Source organism: Dendropsophus ebraccatus, chromosome 2 (assembly GCF_027789765.1).
Source record: "Dendropsophus ebraccatus isolate aDenEbr1 chromosome 2, aDenEbr1.pat, whole genome shotgun sequence".
In the NCBI taxonomy this organism is placed as follows: domain Eukaryota; kingdom Metazoa; phylum Chordata; class Amphibia; order Anura; family Hylidae; genus Dendropsophus; species Dendropsophus ebraccatus.
The window spans coordinates 40,843,768-40,852,938 of record NC_091455.1 but is presented as its reverse complement, the minus strand read 5'-3'; positions in this window follow the sequence as shown (position 1 = coordinate 40,852,938).

The window sequence follows — 9,171 nt, the reverse complement described above, 5'->3', positions numbered from 1 at the left end:
CTGACAAGTCTATACAAGTGACTAAAATGTCAGTCAAGCTGGAGTTTACTGATTGTTATGTTGTTGTTGCTAAACATAATGCAGGACGGCGGAGAAATGGTAAGATGAAGCTGAGATACTAGACAGTGGCAGATGTTGAGTGACTGTTATTAATAGAAAATGAGGTAATACCCATTGTACCCATCATAACCTGGGCCTCCCACCTCCTATTAACTGTATTGTTATTGAAATGTTTGTTGAGTTTTTACAGTTATTGGTCCAATGAATACTGCACTGTCTGCTTTATAGTTTGGTAAAAACCTCTTGAGAAACAAAGAAATAGCTAGAAAAAAGGCATTTTTGTCTAATAAGATATATTATGGCATTTCTTATATTGTTTAATTTATGCAGAGTTTGTTGAAATTACAGTAACTATTTAAAGAAGCACTCCCCCCAAATATGTTTTGAGCCATCATGAGCAGACAGCGTTTTTTGTGGTCACATTGGAATATCTTAAAGATATCTTAAAGAATCATTAAAGAGAACTTGTCACCCCTGTGTCGGAGCAGAGCCCAGCTGACGCCCGGTGCAGACACATATACTTACTGCTTCCACAAAGTCCCGGTCCCGGAGCCCGTTCCGCTGCAGAGATATCACCGCCCGAAGCCGTGTGCGCGCTCCCCAGAGATGAGTCCGACGTCCATAGAGAATGACTGAAGCCGTCATTCTCTATGGGTGTCGGACTCATCTCTGATGAGAGGGCACGGTTTCAGACGAGGATATCTCTGCAGCGGGACGGGCTCTGGGACCGGGACTTCGTGGAAGCAGTAAGTATATGTGTCTGCGCCGGGGGGTATCGGCCAGGCTCTGCTCCGGCACGGGAGGTGACAGGTTTCCTTTAAGAGTATAAGGATATACAGGTCTAGGCTATGTTCACACGGGGGAAGAGACCGGGCGTTCCGTGACCCTGGCCGGGTCACGGAACGGCGGGTCTCTGCCTGGATCATCCCGGTCGGTACCAACCGGGTGATCTTAAGTACCAGCCGGGTGATCTTTCCGGTCGCAGTTCTGATGCGGGCACATCAGCACGAGCCCGCATCAGAACCTCCGGAGCCGCTTGCTTCATTGTGTGAACTGACAGGGTTTCCTACGGCCACAATTCAGTCAGTTATTTGCGGCGCCGCACGGGATCCCGGCCGGAGCGTATACGATGTGTATACGCTCCGGACGGGATCCCATAGAAATGTAGGCAGTGTTCCACATTGCATAAAGTACGACCGTTGTTGCCCATGGCGACAACGGCCATACTTTTACGTAGTGTGAAGATAGCCCTATAGTGCAACAAACTGATATAAAATCATAACCATCATTAAGGGCCCTATTACACGGGACAATTATCGCACACAAAAAAAAAAAAACGCTTTATCGTTTGAATTTAAACGATAATTGTTTTGTGTGAATGCAGGCTGTGATCGAAAAATCGTTCGTGTGTCGTTGATCGCATCTTTTGTGCTGAACCTAGGATCATTGTTAATCATTTGCTGATTGTTCGCTGTAATTTCACATTCGTTCTCTAATCGTTCAGTGTAATTACACATCGTTCGTTCATTTGCTGGGATCATATACAGTAAATGATCGTAGTAACGATGACAACTCACTATCGTTCTGTGTAATATGGTGAACCATTTCAGGTAGCTCTCGTTTGCGATTATTTATCGTTAATCTTTAAAAATCGCTTTGTCTAATAGGACCCTTATTCTTAGCTGTATAATGAGATTTACTCTCGCAATGCCTTGCTATATGACCTACAGTCTCAAATAAATCTCCTATAAGTCTCCTATTTTTACTGACTGGCCCAGAATGAGCAGAGATTTACATGAATACAATGATAAGTTATCCTGGACCTTTCTCCCTATAACTATATCATAATCTGCTCAGTGTCACCTGTTCTATAACATGCCTACAGATTGGACTGCATTTTCTTTGTGACAGATCACCTCATTTTCTTTTACTGATCAGTCAGATACTAAAAAGTGTTCTTTTATTCTAATCTGTAATTTTATGACTGTAATTTTTTTATTTTACTTTTTGTACATTGTTATAGGGGTTGCCATCTTGCCTGAGCTGTTCTTAACAGCATTTAGTGACTTGTTTTACAGCAAGACTCATGGATATAGAAGCCAATAGACAGAGTTTTACCCCTTGAGATGATTGTGAAACGTCATTGAGCACGTTCTGTGACCTTTGAAGAGATCATTCCACAGGGAGCTGCTATTGTCTCCTCTATTTAATGGTTTCACATGTGGCTGGAATGCTGTACAGATCCCTTTACAGCAGCCTCCTCCTCCCGCCACAGACACAACAGGAAGTCTCAGCTTAGTTTTTGCCCCAGTGGTGAGAGTAAAAACTGCAATATTTTCAGATTATTTTATAATATAGATATATGGAAAATTAGCAAAAAGTCACCAAAATTCTTAAAAAATATCTATAACATAAAAACATTATTTAAACAATAAGTAATTGTCTGATGACACATTCCCTTTAAGGGGTTAAGTTTGAGAACTGAATGTTCTCACCCCTTTCCAGATGCCATTGTGATAAAACAATCATTGTTATTTACCCGCAAGTGGTTTAACTGCGGGGGTCCCAATCGTTTTAAGGGACCGCCGGAGGTCTCTTACCTGCCTCCATGCGGTCTGATCAGCACTCTGCTGGTTAAGTCTGCCACAGGCAGGCTTAATCTGCAGATCGCCTATCACATTGATCAATGCTATGCCTATGGCTAAGCAATGATCAGTGTGCATAATGTAACTAATATATGTAAAAGTCCCCCAAGGGGACTTAAAATGTGTAAGAAGAAGTAAAAATGTCTTTATAAATACCTCAAAGCCCCTCCCCCAATAAAAGTTTAACCCTTTAAGGACATGGCCCATTTTCGTTTTTACGTTTTCGGTTTTTCCTCCTTGTGTTTAAAAGGTCATAGCACTTGCATTTTTCCACCTAGAAACCCCCATGACCCCTTATTTTTTGCGTCACTAATTGTACTTTGCAATTACAGGCTGAATTTTTGCATAAAGTACACTGCGAAACCAGAAAAAAATTCGAAGTGTGGTGAAATTGAAAAAAAAAAACGCATTTCTTTTATTTGGGGGAAATGTGTTTTTACGCCATTCACCCTGGGGTAAAACTGACTTGTTATGCATGTTCCTCAAGTCGTTACGATTAAAACGATATATAACATGTATAACTTATATTGTATCTGATGGCCTGTAAAAAATTCAAACCGTTGTTAACCAATATACGTTCCTTAAAATCGCTCCATTCCCAGGCTTATAGCGCTTTTATCCTTTGGTCTATGGGGCTGTGCGAGGTGTCATTTTTTGCGCCATGATGTGATCTTTCTATCGGTACCTTGATTGCCCATATACGTCTTTTTGATCGCTTTTTATTACATTTTTTCTGGATTTGATGCGACCAAAAATGCGCAATTTTGCACTTTGGGATTTTTTTGCGCTGACGCCGTTTACCGTACGAGATCAGGAATGTGATTAATTAATAGTTCGGGCGATTACGCACGCGGCGATAGCAAACATGTTTATTTATTTATTTATTTGTTTACTTTTATTTAAAACCTGGGAAAAGGGGGGTGATTCAGACTTTTATTAGGGGAGGGGGCTTTTTACTATTAACAACACTTTTTTTTTTTTTTTACACATATACTAGAAGCCCCCATGGGGGACTTCTAGTATATACACTGTGATCTCTCATTGAGATCTCTGCAGCATAGATATGCTGCAGAGATCCATGAGATCGGCACTCGTTTGCTTTCGGCTGCTGCAGCCGGAAGTAAACGAGTGCCGAGCCGAGGACGGCGCCATCTTGGACGCGTCCCCGGCCGGCATCAGTAACGGAGATCGCTCCTCCGGGACAAGGTCCCGGAGGAGCGATCTCCCCCACTAGACACCAGGGAAACGTTGCCTCCGGTAATCGGAGGCAGCTGTCAACTTTGACAGTTGCCTCCGATTAGCTAATTAGCGGGCACGGCGATCAGACCGTGCCCGCTAATAGCGGCGGTCCCGGGCTACACGCGGCACCCGGGATCGCGGCACTTCAAAGCGGGGCCGCCGCGCGGCCCCGCTTTGAAGTGCAAGTGAGGACATAGGACGTACCGGTACGTCCTATGTCCTTAAGAGGTTAAATCACCCCCTTTCCCATTATATAAATAAAACATATAAAAATAAATAAACATATAATATACCATAGTGTTCGTAATTGTCCGATCTATTGAAATATAACAAGCGTCATTGCAAACAGCGAATGGCATAAACGAAAAGAGGGGAAAAAGTGCCAGGATTACTGATTTTTTTGTTACATTATATATGAAAAAAATTAATAAAAAGTGATCAAAACATCCGATCTTCACAAATAGGGTATTAATAAAAACTAGAGATCATGGTGGAACAAATGACACCCCATACAGTCCCATAGGTGAAAAAATAAAACCGTTATAAGCGCCACAATAGGCCCATTTTATTAATAATTGCAAAAAAAAAAAAAAAAAGGATTTCATAAAAAAAAAATATATAACATTAGAGAATCTGTGTAAACCTGCATATGGTTGTGTTCGGGCTGACCTATAGAATAATAGTATCATGTCGCTTTTACCATATAGTGCATTACGTAGACACAGGAACCCCCTAAAAATTACTATATTGCATTCTTTTTTACGATTTCACCAATTTATAATTTATAATATATTTTGGGATTCCGTCATACATGTTATGGTAGAATGAAAGACGCCATTACAAAGTACAACTATTCCTGTAAAAAAACAAGCCCTTACATGGCCCTGTAGATAGAAAACTAGAGCTAGAGCTCTTAGAAGGGGAGGAGGAAAAAAACGAAAACACAAAAATTAAAATTTGCGCGGTCCACTGGGTCATTTTGGGCTTGGTCCTCAAGGGGTTAACTGAATAAATAATAACCTCTTGCAGTATGTGTAATCTATAGACATCATGAAACTAAACATTACTTTGTCAAAAGAAACAGATAACTGATGTACGCAGACACCTCTGTAATGGCACAGTACTCTGGCAACGCTCCAGTTCAGTGTCACTATAATATACGGCAACAAATTGTGCTCCACATTTCCTTTTACTGTAATTACACATTTCCTTATCAGACATCATATTTTATTAATAGCATTGGTTGCTTAATGATCTGTTCAACCTGTAATCTCACCCTGTCATTAGTATCGTATATGACAACTTCTTAGAGACGGGATATATGTTACATACTGTATATAGAATACTGCTAATGATGACGGTGAATCACAAAAAACCAATACCGGTATATCTGTATTTTATCTTAGATAGGTTGTCAAGGAGTTTTCCAATAATAACAATTATCACCTATAATAAGGGCCTTTGGTTTCCTGTTTCTTCTTATCTGTTCAGTGTCCCATTGGGATCCTTGTGGAGCTTGGGATTGGGTTTCTGAAGTAACCTTTTCAGTTGTCGGATGTTGCTGCATTGTATTGTTATATTTATGTGCTGTATTTTGTCAAGTCCATATAAAATATAATCACATTTGGCTGAGCCTGGAAACATGCTCTGCCCCCCCCCCCCCCCCACACACACACACACAGCTTTCACGCCAACCCTCGCGAACTCTGCTTATCACTTCCTGGTTCCTAAGAAGTTTCCTTTCAGCAAATCATTGGATGAGGTGGAGCCCGCTGTGGCCACAAATTGGCCAACTGTGGACATTCCTGCAGGCATGATGCATCACCAGGAACCAGGACATAGCAGTGATGAGTGCAGATCGGAAGTGTTGGCACACTAGCTAAAAAAGCTGGGATGAGTATGACTTCCTTTTTATTTTTCCATCACCCTGAGCCAAATATATATATTTTTTAATGCTTAGACAACCTCACGCTAAATTATGCTCAGTCAACCCAATGCTCAATAAATCAGAGAAGGGAGCACCTAGCAAGCAGCTGCTCACGGCATACAGGTCATCCAGGTATTATATGGAGGCCCATTACTAATTACTGATCTAATAATTTAATATAATTCTACATCTATGCTAGTTTATAACTTAATATATAAATGTGAAAGAATTCCCCTGACACGATGGTTGAGCTTAACCAGATCTGTGCTGGCCCACAATTTAAATTTGGTATAGAAGGAACCAAGCACTCACCAGTAAGTTCTTTTGTTCATTTATTCAGTGCATGAATGCATCAAATTTTACAGAAGTACGTGTTTGCTGAAGGCCATGCTTATCCGAAACTCATACTGCTGTAATATTTGATGCATTTATGCACTAAATAAAAGAACAAAAGAACTTACTGGTGAGTGCTTGGTTCCTTCTATACCTATTCCTGGATTATATTCACCATAAGCACCACCGAATCCTTGGAGTGCCGTCCTTCCTTCTTTACCACAAAAGATTAAGCTAGGAAAACTTTGCGCGTGTTGGACTTTTTTATTTGTTTTTTATCTTGGCTATACACTGCTCACTCGGCTCCGCTATACACTGCTCATTCGGCTCCGCTATACACTGCTCACTTGGCTCCGCTATACACTGCTCACTCGGCTCCGCTATACACTTCTCACTCGGCTTTGCTATACACTACTTAGCCGGCTCTGCTATACACTGCTCACTCGGCTCTGCTATACACTGCTCACTCGGCTCTGCTATACACTACTTAGCCGGCTCTGCTATACACTGCTCACTCGGCTCTGCTATACACTGCTCACTCGGCTCTGCTATACACTGCTCATTCGGCTCTGCTATACACTGCTCACTCGGCTCTGCTATACACTGCTCACTCGGCTCTGCTATACACATACTTATGCTGATGTCGGCACCTCACAGCCCCTGCACCTACCCCACCTGCCAGCCGACTGGATCCTCACATGTGTCCTCTCTCTCGGACCTCCCGCTCTCCCTCTCCAGCCTTCTCCTCCTTCCTCCTCTCTCCCTCTCCGTCCTCCTCTCCCTCTCCAGCCGCGGAGACCTCCGTGCATCTCCGGCTCCTCTGCATAAATAATTTCAGCGGGGGTCTGCTACACACAGTAGCCGACCCCTGCTGCATATGGAGTGGGCTTAGGAGGGGTCAGGTGCCGCTGTCAGTGTGACAGCGGCATCTACACAGTTACATAGCCGGCACTAGCGATCGCAAAGTGCCGGCAATTTAAAATTGGCGCTGCCTAGAGCGGAAGGAAAGAGAACAGAGGAGGAGACTGCAGGGGCAGTGAGAGGCACATAGAGAACACGGCCGGCGCTCAGCTAGCCGCCGGCCGTGTTCTCTGCGTTATACTTTATGTTAAGTTGCCTAATAGTGCAGCTTTACATAAAGTATCGATACCAGGAAATCCTGGTACCGAACCGGTTTTTAGCTCGAAATATCGATAGTAGTATCGATATTTCGGTGCATCGTGCATCCCTACACATAACAGCTGCTGCTCACTACCCAGCATCCTCCTCCCTGTAGAATAACCTTTATAGGTCCAGAAGCCATTCTTGTTCAGGCCTTGTCTATTGTTGCCTTTCATGGTACTTGCTGTAATGCATCTCCGAATGCCGTTAAAACAGCTAAGGCAAGATGGCTGCCTCCATAATGGTTTACATAAATTAAATAAAAAAATTACAATAGGCACACAGAAACCAATCATAAAGACCATTATATTTCTATAGCACACCCTCAGAAGAAACAGCAGCATGAAGGACATTATAGAGCAATGCTCTGCAGATTTCCTTTCTTCTACTATCCATAGATGTTTATATTTCCTCACTGAGATGATTGTTGAGGCATTTTTTAAGATACATTTTTTTTTAATCACAGGTATGTCATAAAAAAGCTGTGGGTCTATATGGAGAATGCCAGGGTTACGGTGGTCAGATCCCTGGTAATCTCTTACTTGTCCCCTATCCTGTGGACAAGTTAGTTGGAATAGGTCTAGGTAGAGGTTAAGAAAATGAAACTTCTGCAGAAGCATAAAACAATACTTACCTGTCTATCCCAGTTTTGAAACTACCAAAAATTCATTTGTTTGAGGGAGGGGGGGTTGCTCTGTTTTGTGTTTCTGTTCTTCCTGGTTTGGCATTTCCCAGAATGCAATGCTTTCCCTCATGTGATCATCACAGCCCCCACCCATTACAATCAGTAAAATTAGTGCAGCAGCTGCTTCTGGGCGGTTAGAGATGGTGGATTAGTCAGGAGATTGGGTTATCCAGCCAAGTCTCCTGTGACATCACGCCCTTCCCCCTGTCTGTATCATCAGCAAACACACACAATGTGAGACAGAGGCATGGAAGATTTGTCTCCTAGGGGGGGATAGCAGCAGGAGCAGGAGACAATGTGAATTGGCCCAGGGGCCATTTTTTATTCACTTCCTGGATTTCTATCAGCTACCAGTGTGGCAGGACCGTACAGATACAGTAATACATTGTATAGACACATCTATATAACTTTTAATGTACTTTTAATAGAAAAAAAGTTTTTCTTATTCAGAGTTCCCCTTTAAGGCCAAAATCCACTTTTCCAAGTGAAACTTGAACTGCAGACTTGTTAATTCTTTAAGCGGAGAGCGGCGAAGAGGGGAGGCATGCGAGACATCACATTGAGACAGTGAGGCAGGTGGGATTGAAGCCAAAGCCAGGAACAGACTATAAATAGAGAACAAGTATTAAAGGAAAGACTGAGAATTCTCCTCTTTTCAACCCCATTCCTGGCTTTGTCTTCACCAATTGCCACCAAACATCTGTACGTGTGAACACGCCATAGGAGGTTAACAATGGATACTGTTGGCCCAAGTCAGAGTATACAGAAACTCTTTGTGGCTGCTTAGTAAGCTAAACAAAGGCTTCATTGTAAAGCTTTCCGCACTGGGCAACTAACTCTTGCGCAGGGCAACAGTGACTATACACAGAGGAGAGATGAAGATATATTACATGTGTTTTTATGTTTTATTCCTTTGATCTTATAGCTATATGAAAACTCACAATAAACTTTGCCCATAGATCTAAAACCTAATATTTTTTTACTTGCAATAATCTCAGTGTCACTAGTCATGACATAATGTTTTCATGTTATTCTCAGCAATAAAAATATGAGACAGCGTCAGACCTCTTTCTTATAAAGGATACCTATGCCTCCTCTATGTATTATATAGCTGTCATCCT